The 23234-nt window shown below is 38.8% G+C and overlaps 1 long non-coding RNA gene across 1 annotated transcript in view; it reads right to left on the bottom strand.

Annotated features, from left to right (window-relative positions):
- Nucleotides 1-22707, bottom strand: part of LOC137233081 (uncharacterized) — a 55591-nt gene extending 32884 nt beyond the window's left edge. Inside the window, exons 1-2 of the long non-coding RNA XR_010947287.1 lie at nucleotides 22594-22707; nucleotides 20881-20984 (exon numbers count right to left, since the gene is read on the bottom strand). This is a non-coding gene — a long non-coding RNA (uncharacterized lncRNA). The remainder of the gene's footprint in view (nucleotides 1-20880; nucleotides 20985-22593) is intronic.
- Nucleotides 22708-23234: the final 527 nt, after the last annotated feature.

Raw genomic sequence — 23234 nt, 5'->3', positions numbered from 1 at the left:
CGCGGCACGCAGGATCCTCCGAGACCGGGACACGAACCCTTGTCCCCTGCATCGGCAGGCGGACCCCCAACCACTGCGCCACCAGGGAAGCCCTACTTTTTAGTAATTATAAATAGATACACTATCAAGCCATTTTTCCCCTGGTTTTACTGTTTCTGTAGGACACAAAGAAAGCTATCTTGGGGGGTCTCTCCTAAACTGGAAGGAAAGAGAACACTGCCCCCCGGAGGCTGCAAAGAGAGGACAACTTCATGGGCTCACAAAACTCATGTAAGGGTGAGTGCTGTCCATGGTTTCACGGTTAGACACAAATCTCATCACCTGGGTTTCACTAACAATGGGGAAAGCTGAAGTAAGGTATTGAGAACCAGGGTCTGACCTGTGTCTCTTACCCCCATTTATAACCTAATCTGCATTCTGCGGCTGCTCCTTCTTCACTAAGTACATGCACTAGGATTGAAACAGAGTGAGCTCATAAGTGCCATTTCCAAGGCTCCCTATGACTGGAGTATTGTGTACAATGGGAACCTCCCAAATATCCACATTGAACTGTAATGGCTTCACTTAAGTTTTCATGGAGGCTTTTCCTAAAGAGGATTATTCTTCAACATATGGATGATTAATTTAACAATTCCTAATTGACTAAATGTAGGAACAAAGTCCAACAAGCCCACTTATTCAGAAGTACAAAGGAATTTTGTCTCTTTAGTGTTTTGTCAGAAAGAGTAACGAATAAAACTGCTCTTTTGGGACTTCCCTGGTGGTCCAGTGGTTAAGATTCCGCACTTCCACTGCAGGAGGCACAGGTTCGATCACTGGATCACTGCTCGGGGAACTAAGATCTCGCATGCCGCACAGCATGGCCAAAAGAAAACAAAAACAAAAAAAAAAAAACAAACTACTCTTTTGCTTCCTTTCCATGAATTGTAAGGGGTTTTCATTTCCAAATTATTTCCTACCATTTAAACAGAATAAAAAGGGAAAGGAATGAAAGGTCTACCTGGAACAAAGCTGAAAAATCAAATAGGAATGTTGAAGAGAAAAGAGCATATTTAGGAGGGGTAAGTAGGGGAAGAAGATATATATGGCCATTTCCAAAAGTCAGTAAATTACATCAGCCAACTCTAGGGGCAATTCCATTGTTTCTTTGTAGAAGTGGTTTGGGATGGAGTAGTCTGACTGAAAAAGAGGTCTTACAGCTTCATTTGCATAGACTTCACAGCAGATTTACTGTCAATCATCCACGTCAAAGAGGGCTAAGGTCTTCCTTTGCCATAGACACACACACACACACACACACACACACACACACACACACACACACACACACGAGTAGCTCCACATTTCCAGGCAAACACTGCCTGCAGAGTGCCCTGTAGTTTGGGATTTACTTCTTTGTGAGGAATATTGCCCTTTCTTCTCTGAATCTCACAGTCCTGGGACTCAGAGCTGCTTCTTCAAGTTCTCATCATTTTGAAGTAATAGATCATGAGTCTAGAAAGACTTTGATTCCCCAAATTGGATACTTCCCAGCATAAGTAACTGAAAATCAGAGGAAATTGAGGCAGCCCTGATTTCTGGGAGTCTCTGAATTTTGTAGGATAAAGTAAATGAGGTTAATCCGAAAAGCCAGGAAGCACCTTGAGTTCGTGTTAGTGAAGAGCTCCATCTCCTGTTCCGTGTGGGTATATTCCCACAACAGCTTCTACCAGCAAGCAGCTGCTAGAACACCAGAGTTATCAAAGGAAGTAAGCCAGCTTATAAACCCTTCTGCAATGCAGATTCTTCTGTTCACTAATTGAGCCTAAAACTTAATGTTTTTTGTATCACGGTAGGTACTGATAACTGAGAGAAGAAACACAGAATGAAATAAAGTTTTTACATGTGTAACCTTCAGTAAAGAAAAAAGGTTGCAAGCAATTTTACATGTTTTCTTGAAATAATTTTATCCTTTCACTTAGGAAATTCAATTTTGAACATCAGGGCAAGCAACAAGAAAACCTTTTTCTAACCTCTGTGGGATGAGTGAGTTAGAGCAGCCTCAGTACAGAGCAGGTTCAAGCTTGTAAAGAAACAGCTTTCCTGGCACATAAATTGAACCAGGTTTGGTCTATTTGACTCTATAAAAACTCTATGTTGATTTTAACTTTAGTCTCCATCAATTCTCTGCCTTTCATTACTAAAAGCAGCTTGAAGAGAAGGAAAATGAAAGGGAAGGTGTTTATTATAAGGCAGAAATGCTAAAGATCCAACAAATGAGTGGATGCTGTTAGACAAAATTACATTTTCCTTCTTTTTGGGTTTTTTTTTTTTTTGCCTACTGAAAGAACAGTTTTTTTGGAGTACTCACTGCTAGTTTTTATTTGTTTGCTTGCTTTCCAGTATTTTCTTGGAAAGACAATGAAACAATCAAATTAAGCAACTTTTCCTCTAAAATTATACTGGAAGGCCATCTAGCTTGAAGTAAAATGCACTGGACTATGATTCAAAAGAACTGAATTCTATTTCTCTATCCAAAAATAACTGACAATAACAACCTCAAATATTTCCTGTGGAAGGAAGGGTTGCCTTAAATGAAACCTTATTTTAATGCCTAAAAATGTTATTATTGTGCTATCCACCAACAGCATGCTGACCTTTAGAAATACATTTCCTATTATGTTTATAAGAATGATTTGAATGTATATTTTGAATCAATATAACTAAGTCATTTCTATATAGAAATTACTTTTATAGTGGAGGTTGTCCATGGTCCTTTACCATTCTAACTGGCCTAACTTAGAAAAGGAAGTCCAGCTTAGCTTAGTGGTTTTCAGCATTAGATGACATAGGATTAAGCCCAGTCAGTAGTAATAACATTGCTAATGTGCCTTGGTTATCATAGTTCCTGGATGTTTGAAGCAACACAAAAAACTTCCATATTAACATCACCCCTTTAAGTTGCTGCATAAAATAATACCCAATATCCTAAAATACTCAATTACAATTAGTATATGAATATTTAATTTCCAGAGGGCAATTAGTATTAAACACTAAACAGAGAAAATTGTTTATTCTACATTAATCCAAATATACTGACTCAAATTACTTCTTTTTTTTTTTTAAAAGAGTCCACATATAAATGAGATCATGCAGTATTTGTCTTTCTCCATCTGGCTTATTTCACATAGCATAATATTCTCCAGGTTCATCCATATTGGCATAAAGGGCAGGATTTCTTTATGTTTAAAGCTGAGTAATTTGTATTCTCTATCCTTGCATCTGTGAATGGACATTTAGGTTGTTTTCATAGTTTGGCTACTGTGAATAATGCTGAAATGAACATGGGAATGCAGATATCTCTTTAAGATCCTGATTTCATTTCCTTTGGAAGTACACCCAGAAGTAGAATTGCTGCATCATAAAGTAGTTCTATTTTTGTTTGAGGAACCTCCATACTGTTTTCCATGATGACTGTGCCAATTTCCATTGCCATCAATAGTGTACAAGGGTTGCCTTTTCTCTGCATCCTTCTCAACATCTGATATATTTTGACTTTTTGAAAATAGCTATCCTAACAAATGTAAGGTGATATCTCATTGTGGTTTTGATTTGCATTTTCCTAATGATCAGTGATGTTGAGCATGTTTTCATACACCGTTGGCCTTTTGTACATTTTCTTTGGAGAAATGTCTATTCAGGTCCCTTGCCCATATTTAAATGTGGTTATTTGTTACTTTGCTATCGAGTTGTATGAGTTTCTTATACATTTTGAATATTAACCCTTTTATCAAACATATTTGCAAATATTTTCTCCTGTTCCATAGGTTATCTTTTCATTTTGTTGATTGTTTCATTTGCTGTGAAGAAGTTTTTTAGTTTAACGTAGTCCCACTTGTTTTTTTGTTTGTTTTGGGTTTTGGTTTTTACTTTTATTGCCTGTGCTTTTGGTATCAAATCCAAAAACTCATTGCCAAGACCATGTCATGGAGCTTTTGCCCTATGTTTTCTTCTAGGAGTCTTAAGGTTTCAGGTCTTACATTTAAGTTTTTAATCTTTTTTTTTTTTTTTTTTTGCGGTACGCAGGCCTCTCACTGCTGTGGCCTCTCCTGCCGCAGAGCACAGGCTCCGGACGCGCAGGCTCAGTGGCCATGGCTCACGGGTCCAGCTGCTCCGCGGCATGTGGGATCCTCCCGGACTGGGGCACGAACCCGTGTCCCCTGCATCGGAAGGCAGACTCCCAACCACTGCGCCACCAGCGAAGCCCTTTAATCTATTCTGAGTTGACTTATGTATGGTGTAAGATAAAGGTCTGGTTCCATTCTTTTGCATGTAGATATCCAGTTTTCCAAACACCATTTATTGAAGAGACTATGTATTCTTGGTACCTTTGTCAAAGATTAGTTGATCATATATGAAAGGAGTTATTTCTATGCTCTCTATTCTCTTCCATTGGTCTATATGTCTGTGTTTATACCAGTACCATGCTGTTTTAATCACTATAGCTTTGTAATACAATTTGAAATCACGAAGTCTGATGCCTTCAGCTTCGTTCTTTGTGCTCAAGATTGCTTTAGTTATCTGGAGTCTTTTGTGGTTCCCATAAGAACTTTAGAATTGTTTTTTCTATTTCTCTGAAGAATGACATTGGAATTTTGATGGGGACTATACTGAAGGAGTATATCTCTTTGGGTAGCATTCACTAGGAACAGCATGCTGTCTTTCTGTCTACTAGGGTCATGACAGTTCTGAGATTTTACAAATCATCTTTCGTGCCTTGTACAGTTTATTGGACTTGGTTTAAATTTCTAAGCATAAATAACTACAATGTTCAATTGAATCTGGCTTTTTTTCTTATTAACTTCATGAGTATCAACAGCCCTAGCCCACTATGTTGAGCCTTAATTAAGTATGAAGTGTGACATTTTAAATAAAAATAAAATCCATTTTTTATTAACCACAGCATTAAGAACATCCTTGAGATTAGTTCAAGATGGCGGAGTAGATGGACGTGCTCTCACTCTCTCTTGTGAGAGCACCACAATCACAACTAACTGCTGAACAATCATCGACAGGAAGACACTGGAACTCACCAAAAAAGATACCCCACATCCAAAGACAAAGGAGAAGCCACAATGAGACATTAGGAGGGGCGCAATCACAATAAAATAAAACCCCATACCTGCTGGGTGGATGACTCACAAACTGGAGAACACTTATACCACAGAAGTCCACCCACTGGAGGGAAGGTTCTGAGCCCCATGTCAGGCTTCCCAACCCGGGGGTCTGGCAAGGGGAGGAGGAATTCCTAGAGAACCACACTTTGAAGGCTAGTGGGATTTGACTGCAGGACTTCGACAGGACTGGGGGAAACAGAGACTCCACTCTTGGAAGGCACACACAAAGTAGTGTGCGCATCAGGATCCCGGGGGAAGGAGCAGTGACCCCATAGGATACTGAACCAGACCCACCTGCTAATGTTGGAGGGTCTCCTGCAGAGGCGGGGGGTGGCTGTGTCTCACCGTGAGGACAAGGACACTGGCAGTAGAAGCTATGGGAAGTACTCCTTGGCGTGAGCCCTGCCAGAGTCCACCATTATCCCCAAAAAGAGCCCGGGAAGGCTCCAGTGTTGGGTCACTTCAGGCCAACAACCAACAAGGAGGGAACCTAGCCCCACCTATCAGCAGAAAAGAGGATTAAAGTTTTACTGAGCTCTGCCCACCAGAGCAACAGCCAGCTCTACCTACCAACAGTCCCTCCCACAAGGAAACTTGCACAAGCCTCTTAGATAGCCTCATCCACCAGAAGGGAGACAGCAGAAGCAAGAAGTCCTACAATCCTGCAGCCTGTGGAACAAAAACCACATTCACAGAAAAACAGACAAAATGAAAAGGCACAGGGCTATGTACCAGATGAAGGAACAAGATAAAACGCCAGAAAAACAACTAAATGAAGTGGAGATACGCAACCTTCCAGAAAAAGATTTTCAGAATAATGATAGTGAAAATGAACTAGGACCTTGGAAAAAGAACGGAGGCAAAGATCGAGAAGATGCAATAAATGTTTAATAAAGACCTAGAAGAATTAAAGAACAAACAAACAGAGATGAACAATACAATAACTGAAATGAAAAATACACTAGAAGGAATCAATAGCAGAATAACCGAGGTAGAAGAACGGATAAGTGACCTGGAAGACAAAATGGTGGAATTCACTGCTCAGAACAGAATAAATAAAAAAGAATGAAAAGAAATGAAGACAGCATAAGAGACCTCTGGGACAACATTAAACACAACAACATTCACATTATAGGGGTCCCAGAAGGAGAAGAGAGAGAGAAAGGATCCGAGAAAATATTTGAAGAGATTATAGTCAAAAACTTCCCTAACATGGGAAAGGAAATAGCCACCCAAGTCCAGGAAGCGCAGAGAGTCCTATATAGATTTAACCCAAGGAGAAACATGCCGAGACACATAGTAATCAAATTGGCAAAAATTAAAAGCAAAGAAAAATTATCGAAAGCAGCAAGGGAAAAACAACAAATAACATAAAAGGGAAGTCCCATAAGGCTAACAGCTAATTTCTCAGCAGAAACTCTACAAGCCAGAAGGGAGTGGCAGGACATATTTAAAGTGATGAAAGAGAAGACCCTACAACCAAGATTACTCTACCCAGCAAGGACCTCATTCAGATTCAATGGAGAAATCAAAAGCTTTAAGGACAAGCGAAAGCTAAGAGAATTCAGCACCACCAAACCAGCCCTACAACAAATTCTAAAGGAACTTCTCTAAGTGGGAAACACAAGGGAAGAAAAGGACCTATAAAAACAAACCCAAAACAATTAAGAAAATGGTAATAGGAACATATATATCGATAATTACCTTAAACGAGAATGGATTAAATGCTCCAACAAAAAGACACCAACCAAAAGGGCTTGCGGAATGGATACAGAAAAAAGATCCATATATATGCTGTCTACAAGAGACCCATTTCAGACCTAGGGACACATACAGACTGGAGTGAGGGGATGGAAAAAGATATTCCATGCAAATGGAAATCAAAGGAAAGCTGGAGTCATAATACTCATATCAGATAAAATAGACTTTAAAATAAAGAATGTTACAAGAGACAAGGAAGGACACTACATAATGATCAAGGGATCAATCCAAGAAGAAGATACAACAATTATAAATATGTATGTGCCCAATATAGGAGCACCTCAATACATAAGGCAACTGCTAACAACTATAAAAGAGGAATTCGCCAGTAACACAACGATAGTGGTGGATTTTAACACCTCACTTACACCAATGGACAGATGATACAAACAGGAAATTAATAGGGAAACACAAGCTTTAAATGACACAATAGACCAGATAGATTTAATTGATCTTTATAGGACATTCCATCAAAAAACAGCAGATTACACTTTCTTCTCAAGTGCTCACAGAACATTCTCCAGGATAGATCACATCTTGGGTCACAAATCAAGTCTCAGTAAATTTAAGAAAACTGAAATCATATCAAGCATCTTTTCTGACCACAATGCTACGAGATCAGAAATCAATTAGAGGGAAAAAAATGTAAAAAACACAAACACATGAAAGCTAAACAATATGTTACTAAATAACCAAGAGATCACTGGAGAAATCAAACAGGAAATCAAAAAATACCTAGAGACAAATGACAATGAAAACATGACGATCCAAAACCTATAGGATGCAGCAAAAGCAGTTCTAAGAAGAAAGTTTATAGCAATACAATCCTACCTCAAGAAACAACAAACATCTCAAATAAACACTCTAATCATACACCTAAAGGAACTACAGAAGCACAAACAAAACCCAAAGTTAGTAGAAGGAAAGAAACCATAAAAATCAGAGCAGAAATAAATGAAATAGAAACAAAGAAAACAAAAGCAAAGATCAGTAAATCTAGAAGCTTGTTCTTTGATAAACCATTAACCACACTTATCAAGAAAAAGAGGAAGAGGACTCAAATCAATAAAATTAGAAATGAAAAAGGAGAAGTTACAACAGACACTGCAGAAATACAAAGTATCCTAAGAGACTACTACAAGCAACTCTATGCCAATAAAATGGACAACCTGGAAGAAATGGACAAATTCTTAGAAAGGTACAACCTTCCCAGACTGAACCAGGAAGAAATAGAAAATATGAACAGACCACAGGTAATCACAAGTAATGATATTGAAACTGTGATTAAAAATCTTCCAACAGACAAAAGTCCAGGACATGATGGCTTCACAGGTGAATTCTATCAAACATTTAGAGAAGAGCTAACATCCATCCTTCTCAAACTCTTCCAAAAAATTGTAGAGGAAGGAACACTCCCAAACTCATTCTACGCGGCCACCATCACCCTGATACCAATATCAGACAAAGATACTACAAAAAAAAAATTACAGACCAATATCACTGATGAATAAATGCAAAAATCCTCAAAAAAATACTAGCAAACAGAATCCAACAACACATTAAAAGGATCATACACCATGATCAAGTGGGATTTATCCCAGGGATGCAAGAATTCTTCAATATATGGGAATCAATCAATGTGATTACACCAAATTAACAAACTGAAAAATAAAAACCATATGACCATCTCAATAGATGCAGAAAACGCTTTTAAAAAAATTCAACACCCACTTATGATAAACACTCTGCAGAAAGTGGGCATAGAGGGAACCTACCTCAACATAATAAAGGCTATATAGGACAAACCCACAGCAAACATCATTCTCAATGGTGAAAAACTGAAAGCATTTTGTCTAAGTCAGGAACAAGACAAGGATGTCTACTCTCACCACTATTATTCAACATGGTTTGGGAAGCCCTAGCCACAGCAATCAAAGAAGAAAAAGAAATAAAAGGAATACAAATTGGAAAAGAAGAAGTAAAACTGTCACTGTTTGCAAATGACATGATACTATACATAGAGAATCCTAAAGATACCACCAGAAAACTACTAGAGCTAATCAATGAATTTGGTAAAGTTGCAGGATACAAAATTAATGCACAGAAATCTCTTGCATTCCAATACACTAATGATGAAAAATATGAAAGAGAAATTAAGGAAACACTCACATTTACCATTGCAACAAAAAGAATAAAATACCCAGGAATAAACCTACCTAAGGAGACAAAACACCTGTACGCAAAAAACTATGACACTGATGAAAGAAATTAAAGATGATACCAACAGATGGAGAGACATACCATGTTCTGGGACTGGAAGAATCAATATTGTGAAAATGACTATACTACCCAAAGCAATGTACAGATTCAGTGCAATTCCTATCAAATTACCAATGGCATTTTTTACAGAACTAGAACAAAAAATCTTAAAAATTTTACACAAAGGACCCTGAATAGCCAAGGCGGGCTTGAGGGAAAAAAATGGAGGTGGAAGAGTCAGACTCCCAGGCTTCAGACTATACTACAAAGCTACAGTAATCAAGACAATATGGTACTGGCACAAAAACAGAAATATAGATCAATGGAACAGGATAGAAAGCCCAGAGATAAACCCACACACCTATGGTAAACTAATCTATGACAAAGGAGGCAAGGATATATAATGGAGAAAAGACAGTCTCTTCAATAAGTGGTGCTGGGAAAACTGGACAGCTACATGTAAAAGAATGAAATTAGAACACTCCCTAACACCACACACAAAAATAAACTCAAAATGGATTGCAGACCTAAATGTAAGACCGGACACTATAAAACTCTTAGGGGAAAACATTGCAAGAACACTCTTGACATGAATCACAGCAAGATCTTTTTTGATCCACCTCTTAGAGTAATGGAAATAAAAACAAAAATAAACAAATGGGACCTAATGAAACTTGAAAGCTTTTGCAAAGCAAAGGAAACTACAAACAAGACGAAAAGACAACCCTCAAAATGGGAGAAAATATTTGCAAATGAATGAACAGATAAAGGATTAATCTCTAAAATATATAAATAGCTCATGCAGCTCAATATTCAAAAAACAAACAACCCAAGCAAACAATGGGCAGAAGACCTAAATAGACATTTCTCCAAAGAAGACATACAGATGGCCAAGAAGCACATGAAAAGCTTCTCAACATCACTAATTATTAGAGAAATGCAAATCAAAACTACAATGAGGTATCACCTCACACCAGTTAGAATGGGCACCATCAGAAAATCTACAAACAACAAATGATGGAGAGGGTGTGGAGAAAAGGGAACCCTCTTGCACTGCTGGTGGGAATGTAAACTGATACAACCACTATGGAGAACAGTATGGAGGTTCCTTAAAAAACTAAAAACAGGGGCTTCCCTGGTGGCGCAGTGGTTGAGTCCGCCTGCCGATGCAGGGGACACAGGTTCGTGCCCTGGTCCGGGAAGATCCCACATGCCGCAGAGCGGCTGGGCCCGTGAGCCATGGCCCATGGGCCTGCACATCCAGAGCCAGTGCTCCGCAACAGGAGAGGCCACAACAGTGAGAGGCCCACGTACCGCAAAAACAAAAACAAAAAAACCCACTAAAAATAGAATTATATGATCCAGCAATCCCACTACTGGGCATATACCCAGAGAAAACCATAATTCAAAAAGACACATGGCACCCCAATGTTCACTGCAGCACTATTTACAATAGTCAAGTCATGGAAGCAACTTAAATGCCCATTGACAGACGAATAGATAAAGAAGATGTGGTACATATATACACTGGAATATTACTCAGCCATAAAAAGGAACGAATTTGGGTCATTTGTAGAGATGTGGATGGATTTAGAGACTGTCATACAGAGTGAAGTAAGTCAGAAAGAGAAAAACAAGTATCGTATATTAACACACATATGTGGAATCTAGAAAAATGGTACAGATGAACCAGTTTGCAGGGCAGAAACTGAGACACAGATGTAGAGAACAAACGTATGGACACCAAGGGGGGAAAGTGGCAGAGGTGGTGGTGGTGGGATGAATTGGGAGATTGGGATTGACATATATACACTAATATGTCTAAAATGGATAACTAATAAGAACCTGCTGTATAAAAAAATAAATAAAATTAAATTAAAAAAACATTTTGGGAAGGGCAGCTTTTAAAGTATTCTGATAATTTTTCAATTGTTCAACTAACTCCCTAAAAAGGAAAATTAGTACTTATATCTGTGTCATCTAGGTACAGACTATAATGATTTCAGACTTTTCAATTTACTTCTCTGAATATTCTCAGGAAGAAGAATAAGGAGAAAACTGAAAGAGGTTAGAAAAATTCAAAATAAAGGAAATATTTATTTTCATATGATATCTGACTTTTCTAAGATATTTCAATTGCTACTGACAGATAACAGGCAAGCAGAGAAGACGAACATTTGAAGCTACTGTTAGTGACATTAAGAATAAACTGCCACCTCTGTGTGCAAAGGTACTTTCATATATAAAAACTTACTCAATATTCAAGGCAGCTCCATGAGGTCAGCAGGGCAAGAGAAATCTCCAAAAATGAGTCTTAGTCTTTCCTTTCACTTTTTTTCAGTGTGTTCAGACATTTAGTATCAGTTGTGGGAATCGCTGCTGTCTTGGTTACTCTTGATTGAGACTATCGTCATTGGGCATTGATCAATACATGAAGAGTCTAAACAAAACTTATTACCAAATCAATTAAAGATAGAAAATCCTCAAAGAATTTCTAGAAAAGCTTCTGCTCAATGAGCAAACGGGAGCCAGGAGCTGGTTGAATAGCCAGAAGAGCAATTTGGGGGTTCCCACTCCATAGAAGCTCGAGAACACCATAAGAAATAAACTTAGGTTTCCAATCAGAATTCTAAGTAACTAGAAAAATATAGTCTGGGCCTGGTTCTACTGAAGTAAACAGAATCCCAGAGTATGAATTAAAAAGGAAAAATCCTACAGTATGAATTACAAAGGAAAAATCTTGCTAGCAATAGTCAATTTCTGGAGAGGAATTTTACATCAGTACAGCACCACCAGTGCAAGCAGCCCTTCAACTATCACTTGAATTCAGTACTCATAACACACAGACATCCTAAAACCACATGGCTTCTTGCATGCTGTGGTGATATTTTCAGGGAAAAAAAACGTTTATGTTAATATGCAAATTTTTAATATTTTTCACTTGATTCCCAAATTGATGCCTGGTTTGAAAAATCACTAAAAAAAGTGAGGAAGAACAGATCTTCAGAACCACAGTTTCCAGTGTGAAAGCCAGAAAGAAACGTTAAAATACAATTTTAACATGATTTTAATAATTATTAAGTTAACTTTGTTTTGGCTGATTGTGAAAGAACAACACTATCTAAATACAAATGGTGGGTGAAAAAAAGTGAAATGAAAGACAAATACAAATGTTAAAAAATGTTTTATATCTAACACATGTAAAACTCCCTTATTTTTGATAGAAAGGAAAGAAGTATACAATTTTTGTTAATATAAAATCAGATATTTTTACTGTAGTTGATTTACAATATTGTGTTAATTACTGCTGTACAGCAAAGTGATTCAGTTATACATATATATTCTTTTCTTAATATATTCTTTTCCATTATGGTTTATCATAGGGTATTGAATACAGCTCCCTGTGCGATACAGTAGGACCTCGTTCTTTATCCATTCTAGACATATAAGTTTACATCTGCTAACCCTAACCTCCCACTCCATCCATCCCCCCAACCCCCTCCCTCTCAGCAACCACCAGTCTGTCCTCTATGTCTGGGATTCTGATTCCGTTCATAGATAGGTTCATTGTGTCATTTTAGATTCCACATAGAAGTGATATCATATGGTATTTGTCTTTCTCTTTTCGACTTACTTCACTTAGTATGATACTCTCTAGGTCCATCCATGTTGCTGCAAATGGCATTATTTCATTCTTTTTATGGCTGAGTAGTATTCCACTGTATACATGTACCACATCTTCTTTACCCATTCATCTGTCAATGGACATTTAGGTTGTTTCCATGTCTTAGCAATTGTGAATAGTGCTGCTATGAACATAGGGGTGCATGTATCTTTTTGAATTATAGTTTTTTTCCAGATATATACCCAGGAGTAGGACTGCTGGATCGTATGGTAATTCTACTATTAGTTTTCTGAGGAACCTCCATACTGTTTTCCACAGTGGCTGTACCAACTTACATTCCCACCAACAGTGTAGGAGGGTTCTCTTTTCTCCACACCCTCTCCAGCATTAGTTATTTATAGACTTTTTAATAATGGCCATCCTGACTGGTGTGAGGTGGTACCTCATAGTTTTGATTAGCATTTCTCTAATAATTAGCAATGTTGAGCATCTTTTCACGTGTCTATTGGCCATCTGTATAAAATCAGATTCCTAATAACATCTTCACGTAAATGCTAAACAAATATCCAAAGAATATTGGGTTTTAAATGATTAACTTGCCTGGATTACTTTCATTGTCATCAGCTCCATATATTAAGGTTAACTTTGTCCTAGCTCAGTATAGCAGGTTCCTTATTAATGGAGGAAGCACTGATGGAACACATCATCCAGAAAACAGCACTATACTCACTATAGTGAATCTCACTGAAGTTCAAAATAAGCATCACCCAAGGCTTATAGGAATGTTATATAACTGAGAAGAGATTCAACTGTAAAAGTTTCTGCAAGATCAGTTTTATGAATTATTTTCATAAGAACTTACTTAAAACATGAAAGGTAACCCTTTCATGGCTAGCTGGGACAACACTGTAACAGGCCCTCTCCTGGGTGAGGAATGATCCCTTGCTTGGTCCTGACTTTTCTCTTGGGAAAATCTTCCTTGTCCATTGTTCTTTGTGATCCCTGGCCCCACTCTGTGGGGTTCTTCCTTTACCTTTCTCCTCCTTGGCCATCTCTGAAGTGGGTATTGGGGAACAGACTCTGCTTACAGGTGCACAACTTTCCCAGTCCAAATTCTGCTCATGATGGGTAGGTGTCCAAGACTCAGTTACAGGACATTTAAATATAGCCTCATAATATATTTGACAATAGACTCTCAAAACGTAACAGATTTCTTGTGCATTCTGTCACAGCAAGTTTCACGTGCCAGAGATTTTTAACAAATCTTTATTGGAGTATAATTGTTTCACAATACTGTGCTAGTTTCTGTTGTACAACAAAGTGAATCAGCCATATACATACACATGTCCCCATATCTTCTCCCTCTTGAGCCTCCCTCTTATCCTCCCTATCCCACCCCTCTAGTCATCTCAAAGCACCAAGCTGATCTCCCTGTGCTATGCTGCTGCTTCCCACTAGCTAACTATTTTACATTTGGTAGTGTATAAGAGAGATCTTTTTAAGAACATGTATTTCATGTAAATTGTATTTCTTTGCTTCTTTTGTCCTCATATCTTTTTAGTTTTAAATTAGATTACCTTAGAGCTAGCAAGCTATTCCGAAAATGCTATACCCTTATTCTTATTTTTGCTTTGAGGCTTCTTAATTCACTTTGCTATTTTAACTTTACCTTTAGAGGTGATGGCCATACCTTTAATTTGGTCTATTCCAACAGATTAAGTTTTAATGGATCTTAAAACTTTTTCAATTTAATCTTTTACATTTTCAGTCTAAAAGAAATCAGCTATTCTAACTCTACATTGTCCCTAATTTCTGATATCAATTTATCTCTTTTCATTTCCACTTTCAAATTGGCCAATTATTTTAACTAGCTCATATCACTCTTTTTTTTTTTTCCCGCGGTACACGGGCCTCTCACTGTTGTGGCCTCTCCCGTTGCGGAGCACAGGCTCCGGACGCGCAGGCTCAGCAGCCATGGTTCACGGGCTTAGTTGCTCCGCGGTATGTGGGATCTTCCTGGACCGGAGCACGAACCCGTGTCCCCTGCATCTGCAGGTGGACTCTCAACCACTGTGCCACCAGGGAAGCCCATATTACTCTTTTAATTCCTTGCCAAATGCACCCAATTGCTTTTAGTTCAGTACCTACATGGTCCCATCTACCAAGTTACTGCAGGTTACTATTTATGAGATACCTTTCACTACAACATGGGTTTCCATTTTTCCATTTTCTAATAACAGTTTCCTTACCACTCTCGAGCCAGCAGCTAAGCCAGTACCACATATTTTATATTGATATGAGATGCCATACTTCTGCTACTACCTGAATTAGACAAGGCTAGGCTACATTTAGATTTCAGGACCAGGATGAGCTGCAAATTGTGTAGCCTTGAATTAGATATGTTGGTGTTTTCACCTCAGGGAATATTTCACAGAAATTTTTGGTATGGTTTAGGGTTTGTGGGTTGGGTGGTGGCCATTTCCTTGTTTCTTTAAAATTGTACGCAATATTTAAATTTTTTAGTGGATTTAAGGACTGAGGATTAGAGCAAAAATAGTTTTACTTAGTCATATTTAAGCAGGTCTCAAAGTAATAAAAACTTAAAGACACACAGGGCATGTATTATGTCTCTTATCTTCCCCTAATTAGTAGAAAAGGAAGCTCCTTCCAGTCAGGCCATGGCTCTTACCTTAATTTAAATAGAATTTCAAGAATTAACTCAGCATTTTTATATTATATCTCTCTAAAATCCCATTAAAACATTAGTAATCTAATAAAAATACATAAATAGTGAGAGCAGAGGTAACACACAATGCAGCAGCAGTGGATTGGAGATTTCAACATCTTTTGGGGAGATGGAATGCAGATCGGAGAGATGGAATACAGATTGGAGAGTGGAGACTCTCTACTTGAGAAAACTAGACTAGATAAGCTAAATGCTTAAAGAGGAAGATCTTCCTAGTCAGAATTAGACCTGAGATGCCCTACACATTTTCAGGATTTAGAGTCAACTGGTGTTATAGAAGTTGGAAATGGCACATGGGCTGAAAATATGGAGAGTGCTTCAAAGTTTACAAACAGAGAGCTTATATGTCCAAGCATCCTCTGCCACTCCACATGGCTAATTGATTACTACCTTCCCCGCCTCCCAACCAAAGCCGGAGAAGGTGAATGAAGAGAATCCACTGACTGAAGAACACAAAGAACAGTGGAGAAGGCTGAAATGGCATTAAGTGAAAGCCTGACCTCTCCCTCTCGCTTCCCAGACTGTTAGCAACCAAGTATACACTTCAGACAAAATATTAGAGGATCTTCTTGTAGAGATGACCAACCCAACACAAAAAGACTAACAGAAATTAATATACTCTTTCAAAACCCAACTGCTCTACAGTGAATTCTATCAGTAGATAAATCTTTTCCAGGTATGCAGAGTTTTAAAATCACCTATTTAATATCTCACTCTTAAATACAAATGGACATCCAGGGAGAATCAAGTTGAGAAGAGTTTCCAACTTGATAAACAGTCTAAACAAATGAAAAAGAACTCAGAGGAAACAAAGACTATAAAGGGGACAGAGGAAAAGAAAGATTATGATGACAACAAGAACAATAATACCTCTAGTATCCTCAAAGGGATAAGAAAGGATATTGCATCCATGAAACAAAAATATAATTTTTATAAGAGCTTTAGAGAAAGAAAAATGAATTTTGAACAATAAAAAATAATAGAAATTGCTAAAATAAAATTGAGGCAATTCCAGAAACATGAGCAAGAGGCCAAAAATGGAAAATAAATTATAAAAAATCTAGAAGATGAAAAATATAGTAGAACTATTAGAAAGACAGAATGGGTTAAAAGTGGGGGAGGAATTAAAGAAATAACAAAATCTCTCAAGATTGACAGGGATCATTTCTGCCTGTCTGCCACAATGAACAGAAAAACAACCTTCCCCAAGCCATATTATGTGACATTTCAGCACATTAGGAACTAAGTAAAAATAAATAAACAAAACCTTCATAGATAAAAATATGTAAAATACAAAAGATCAGAAGTAATAAGTTTTCAGGGATTTCCCTGGTGGTGCAGTGGTTAAGAATCTGCCTGCCAATTCAGGGGACACAGGTTCGATTCCTGGTCTAGGAGGATCCCACATGCCACAGAGCAACTAAGCCTGTGCACCACAACTACTGAGCCTGTGCTCTAGAACCCACAAGCCACAACTACTGAAGCCCGCACGCCTAGAGCCTATGCTCTGCAACAAGAGAAGCCACCGCAATGAGAAGCCTGTGCATTGCAGTGAAGAGTAGTCCCCGCTCACCACAACTAGAGAAAGCCCGCATGCAGCAACGAAGACCCAATGCAGCCAAAAATAAATAAAATAAAATAAATTAATTTAAAAGAAGAGGTTATCTCTGGATGATGATATTGGGAATGTTTATTAAAAAAAAAAAGAAGTAATAAGTTTTCAGACTTAGCAGCAGTACTGAAAAGTAAAAGAAAATACATCCAAAATTCTGAAGAAAAACCGTTTCCATCCTAGAATTCTATACCCAGCCAAACTACTCAAACTTAAGGTTAAAATAAATAGAATGACAGACAGGCGGATTCAATTTACCTAAGTACCTTTCTTCTTAGGAAACTTTTGAAGGATGTACTTTACTAAGAGGTAGAATAAACCAAGAAATGGGTAAACATGAGCTCAACACTGGATAATGTAGGACCGTTCTGGAACAATATGTGCCCAAAAGCCTAAAGAACAACCAGTTTAAATTAGAGAGGGAACACAAAGAAAGTCTCTAGGAAAAATAAAATGCACTGATGAATTGTTTGATGTCTTTGATTAGATATAAAATGAAACCATTCTGGATGAATTTGTAATAAATACATAGAAAAGAAAAAAAATTGTTTCGTAATGTACAAAACATAACCATATTTCACTAACTGGAATTGACTCTTTGAGAGTGTATTTCAGCAAGGTCAGTTACTTACAGCCATAAACATAAATACTGAATATTGATTTAACCATAGTATATGAAATAACTGTATTGGCAATATAGAGAAGAAATGGTGGGGGTGGGCATTCTTTCTGGCTAAACCCTAATCAACCATAGGAATAAGTCAATAAGTAACATCTGAATGGCTAACTCCACAAACCGCAATGTAAACATAGTATTTAGAAATATTAATGTAAATATTATAGTATAAATAGCTAACAGAGTTGAATATTTTTGCTCCTGGCCAGTGGGACTCAGGTATAAAAAAGAGCAATTAGACTAGCATCTTTTTCACTTTCAGCCATTTAGAACAATTTAATTTTTAAGCACATTTTTAAATAAAGTGTGAGGAAAGTAGCAAACAAAGAAACAAAATCCATACTTTTGCTATTAGGAGTTTTGGATTTGTTTTACAATAGCCACCTGAGAAACTAGTTTCACTTTTGCACAGGATTTTTTCAGAAGTTTAGCACTTATACTAAAGCTGCCATTTATAATTTTAAGCACAAAGGCAATGATACTCATCACAGGAAGAGTGTATCTATTTTTGATGAGCTTAAGTAAGTTGCGAATTTGTGCCAGAAGCAATGGTATGGGCATTGACAATCATAAATATTAATGTCCCGGGAGACCAGGCAGCAGCCTCAGAATGAAAATCACTGGGAGTAACAAGAAATAACACTGATAATTTAACATGGAGAAAATTAGGCAAAGGGTTTTATATGCGAGGCTGAAGAGTTGACTTTGATCAGCAAATCAACATCATCTTAAAATACTGGATATCAATTTCAAAAACTCTCTGCCTTTCTTGAATGGATTCCAGTTCTCTTAGAGAGTCATGCTAAATTTCAGAAATAGAACAGAAGTCAAAGTTCCTTCTTTTATTTTTCTAAGCTCTAAACACTAAGGCCAACCTTTAGTTTTTCCTCCCTGAAGATCCTTCTCTTACATATGACATAATCTTCAAATAGTCTGTATTCAAGAATAATCTGCCATTAACCTACTAGGCCATAGCCTTACTTTGTGACTGACAACAGGTCAACCATCTTAGAAGGCAAGGATGCTGACATCCACATTAAACATAAACATACAGTTGTGAGGGAAGGGCAGTGTCATGAATCGTAAATGCTGTAAAACCATCTTTTTTTTGGATGCTTCTGTATACAAGGGATCACTTAGCTCCTTATCTCTCTCCTCTCAGTCCCCATCTTCAAGGAAATGACAGAATCACTGGCAAAAAGAAAACGAATCCATTCAAGAAGATATTTAAGCAAACAATGTTTCTCAATTTTCAACATTATTAGCCTTAGTAGCAGAGAGGGAACGTGGACCTTCAGGTTAGCTTTGGGGGCTAGCCTGATGTGGGCTTCTAAAATCACAGTGTCCTTGAACTTGTGTTTTGTCTTTTAAAATGATGGACATTTAATTGCATGACATGTACCATTAATGTATCCCTTTTTAATTTAATTTAAAAACAATTTATATTATTCACCAGTAAAACTGTACACCCAAATTTCTCTTAACATTTTCTAGAAAGCTTGACAACTCACTAAAAATGTCCTGTTACTACTATGACTATGGTTATCCTGCAGCTGATACAGTAGTCTCCCCCCTTAACCATGGTTTTGCTTTCTGAGGTTTCAGTTACCCGCGGTCAAACACTGTCCAAAAATATTAAATGGATAATTCCAGAAATAAACAATTCATAAGTTTTAAACTGCATGCCATGCTGGGTAATGTAGTGAAATCTTGCACTGCCCTGCTACATCCAGTCCAGGATATGAATCATGCCTTTTGCCAGAGTGTCCTGCCCCTTAGTCACTTAGTAGCCATCTCAGTTATCAGACTGGCTGTTTTGGTATCACAGTGCTTTTGCTTAAGTAACCCTTCTTTTACTTAATAATGGCCCAAAGCACAAGGGTACTGATACTCACAATTCAGATATGCCAATGAGAACCTGTAAAGTGCTTCTTTTAGGTGAAAAGGGGAAAATTGTCAGTAAGGAAAAAAAAATTGTATGCTAAGTTGCTAAGATCTACAGTAAAAACCAATCTTCTTTCTGTGAGATTGTGAAGAAGGAAGAAGAAATTTCTGCTAGTTTTGCTGTTGCACCTTAAACTGCAAAAATTATGGCCACAAAGTATGATAAGTGCTTAGTTAAGGTAGAAAAGGCAGGGACTTCCCTGGTGGGGCAGTGGTTAAGAATCCGCCTGCCAATGCAGGGAACACGGGTTCGATCCCTGGTCCAGGAAGATCCCACATGCCGAGGAGGAACTAAGCCCGTGCTCCACAACTATTGAGCCTCTGCTCTAGAGCCCTCGAGCCACAACTACTGAGCCTGTGCTCTAGAGCCCCTGAGTCACAACTACTGAGCCCGCATGCCACAACTACTGAAGTCTGTGCGCCTAGAGCCTGTGTTCCGCAACAAGAAGCCACTGCAATAAGAAGCCCACGCACTGCAACAAAGAGTGGCCCCTGCTCATCGCAACTAGAGAAAGCCCGCGCAGAAACGAAGACCCAACACAGCCAAAGATAAATAAACAAATAAATAAATAAAGGTAGAAAAGGCACTGAATTTGTACAGTAAGACACTCTGAGAGACCACATTCACATAACTTTTATTACAGTATATTATAATTGTTCTATTTTATTATTTTTGTTGTTAATCTCTTACTACGCCTAATTTATAAATTAAACTTTATCCATGGATATGTATGTGTAGGAAAAAACATAGTATCTATAGGGTTTGGTTCTATTTGAAGTTTCAGGCATCCACTGGAGTCTTGAAATGTATCCCCCATGCATAAGGGGGAACTACTGTACTACAGATGGCCTCTGAGGGGACTAGAGGAGCACAGTGAGCAAGCACAGATACTGGTCCTAGTGAAGATCTGAAATCCTTAAACTGTGGGATATTGGTGAAAACACAGATTTGGACCTCAAAAATATTGTGTTCTAACTCAGCCACTCACTTGACACATGACTTTGGAAAGTGTCTCATGTCTCTGATCCTCAGTTTCCTCTCTGAGACACCAATGCTAAGTCACTGGTAGGACTAAGTGGGTGTTAAATGAGATAATGTACCTGAAAGACACCATAAGCAAGGCCAGTGGTGGTCGTCAGGGATGGTCCTCTTCCGTGTGCTGGGCCCACTTCTCCTCCTCTTGAGCTTCCTTTATCCAGGGTGCCTGGGAGTGTAGAATATAGATTCTCATCACACGGGAGGCAACTGGAAAGATTTCTGTAGAAGAGTGGGGTTGGACTATCACTCCTGGACAAGAGAATCCAGAACACACAGTGACATGCAATCGGGGGAAAAAAATCTTTCTTGGGATCGGCAGTGTGACAGAATAAAATAAAAATAATTACACTTGTATGTACAATTTTAAACATTTATCAGCATCCCTATTTCTTTAAATAGTAATTAAAGTGCTCAAATTCTTTTTGGCTAGTGGATATATTCAGAAAATAGAATGAAAAAGCTTTGAAAGAAGACATGTTTAAAAGATGAAAAGTGAGATTAAGGCAAGTGGTCCCTCCATGGGAAAAAGTGTTGACATTTAAAGCTGCAGCATCTCAGTCCTAGAAAACCAGACACTGGGCAACACAGGCAATGAAATTTAATACCCAGCTCTCAACAGGTGGACAGGCTGAAGCTATGATAAACTGTTTCAACTCTGGTGTTTAGCCCAGGAAATGGAGCAGCAAGCACCAATAGATGGAGACATTCAAAAACTATCTTTATGGAGATGAGAGAGAAAGCTGTGGAGAAGGAGATGGGAGAGAAAAAGGCAGGGCAAATGAGGTTCTGAAACATAGCAAATGCCATCTCTAGATGACCTAAGATCCAAACGGGAAAACTACGAATGGCTCTTTGAAGAAAAGTTAGCCTAATATAAAAGTTAAGCAAAACAAAACAAAACGAAAAACACTCAATACTGTTCCTTACACCAAACTGAGGCCTTCCCTACTGATTATGAGTTCCATGTGGAAAAATGACTTCAGATAATATTCTGGACCAGGGGATTCGTAGTTTGGCTTCCTGCTGCAAAATCTGCCTCTGGCCGTCACACAACGTTTTTGTTTTTCTCTCCATTCAAGCCCAAGTTCTGCAGAGCAGAGTCTTACCCTATTTGGGACCCAAAGTGGGTCCCTATCTCGCAACATACTTGAAATAATGGGGCTGAAATCCTCCCCTTGTTCTTGGTTTGCTCTCTTTTTTTTTTGCGGTACGTAGGCCACTCACTGCAGTGGCCTCTCCCGTTGCGGAAAACAGGCCCCGGACGCGCAGGCTCAGTGGCCATGGCTCACGGGCCTAGCCGCTCCGCGGCATGTGGGATCCTTCCGGACCAGGGCAAAAACCCGCGCCCCCTGCATCGGCAGGCAGACTCTCAACCACTGTGCCACCAGGGAAGCCCTGGTTTGCTTCTTGATACATATTCTTGGCGTCTATTTTTCCCCTATAAATGTTTTAGTGCAGCCACTGCCAGTTTTTCATCTCTTCCACTCCTTCCACGCCCTCATCTTACCCCCGCAGATTGTCTTCCTGCCTCAGCTTCGGATCTCGCTAAACCTCTTCCGCCCCGGGGTCTTTCCTACTTCAATACTAGTAGCCATTCTATTTATCAGCTCCCCGCCCCCTGCCCCCCACCCCACACACTCACAGACACCATTTGGTCTCTCTCCGTAGACCCGGAATTCAGCGCCTCACAGGCCGAGAATCGGAGAAGGAGAACCCGGGGTGCTACGCAGGTTAAGTGAACTCGCAACACGCCTGAGGGATATCACGTGACTCACCTCTGAGGTCAGAGTTCCAGCGAGACGGCTCGTCTGGTGTGGGCACCAGCCGCAGCGCGAACACCCAAGAAGCCCGGACCTGACCTTCCACTGAACTGCTACCTTTGCCCTCCGTCCAGCCTTATGATTGGACGAGCCATTCTCGCGCGACCTGTAGTAGATTCGTAAAAAGAAGAAACTATCGCGAGACGTGGAATCTGCGGCTCCTTCTTCCGGAAGGAGGGGCCGTGGAAGCAAGCAGAGCCGTTTCGTCAAGGACATCTGCATTTAAATCTGTTAGGGACCTTGTTATTTAAAAATGTAGATTAAAAAATATATATGTTGCCTTCAGGCCCCACTCCAGATTTACTAAATCACATTCGCTGGGGTTGGGCGGGGAATATAAGGATGGATGCAGCAGTGTGGGGTGCTTTGGGGTTAGATGGTGGGCAATTATGCTTTATTCTGAAAAAAACGTGTTTCTGTTCTTTTTAAAAAATATTTATTTATTAATTTGGTTGCACCAGGTGTTAGTTGCGGCAGGTGGGCTCCTTAGTTGTAGCATGCAAACTCTGAGTTGTGGCATGCAAACTCTTAGTTGTGGCATGCAAACTCTTAGTTGCAGCATGCACATGGGATCTAGTTCCCTGACTAGGGATTGA

This window comes from Pseudorca crassidens, chromosome 10 (genome assembly GCF_039906515.1).
Source record: "Pseudorca crassidens isolate mPseCra1 chromosome 10, mPseCra1.hap1, whole genome shotgun sequence".
NCBI classification, from domain to species: Eukaryota; Metazoa; Chordata; class Mammalia; order Artiodactyla; family Delphinidae; genus Pseudorca; species Pseudorca crassidens.
This window is presented reverse-complemented; position numbering and strand designations above follow the sequence as displayed.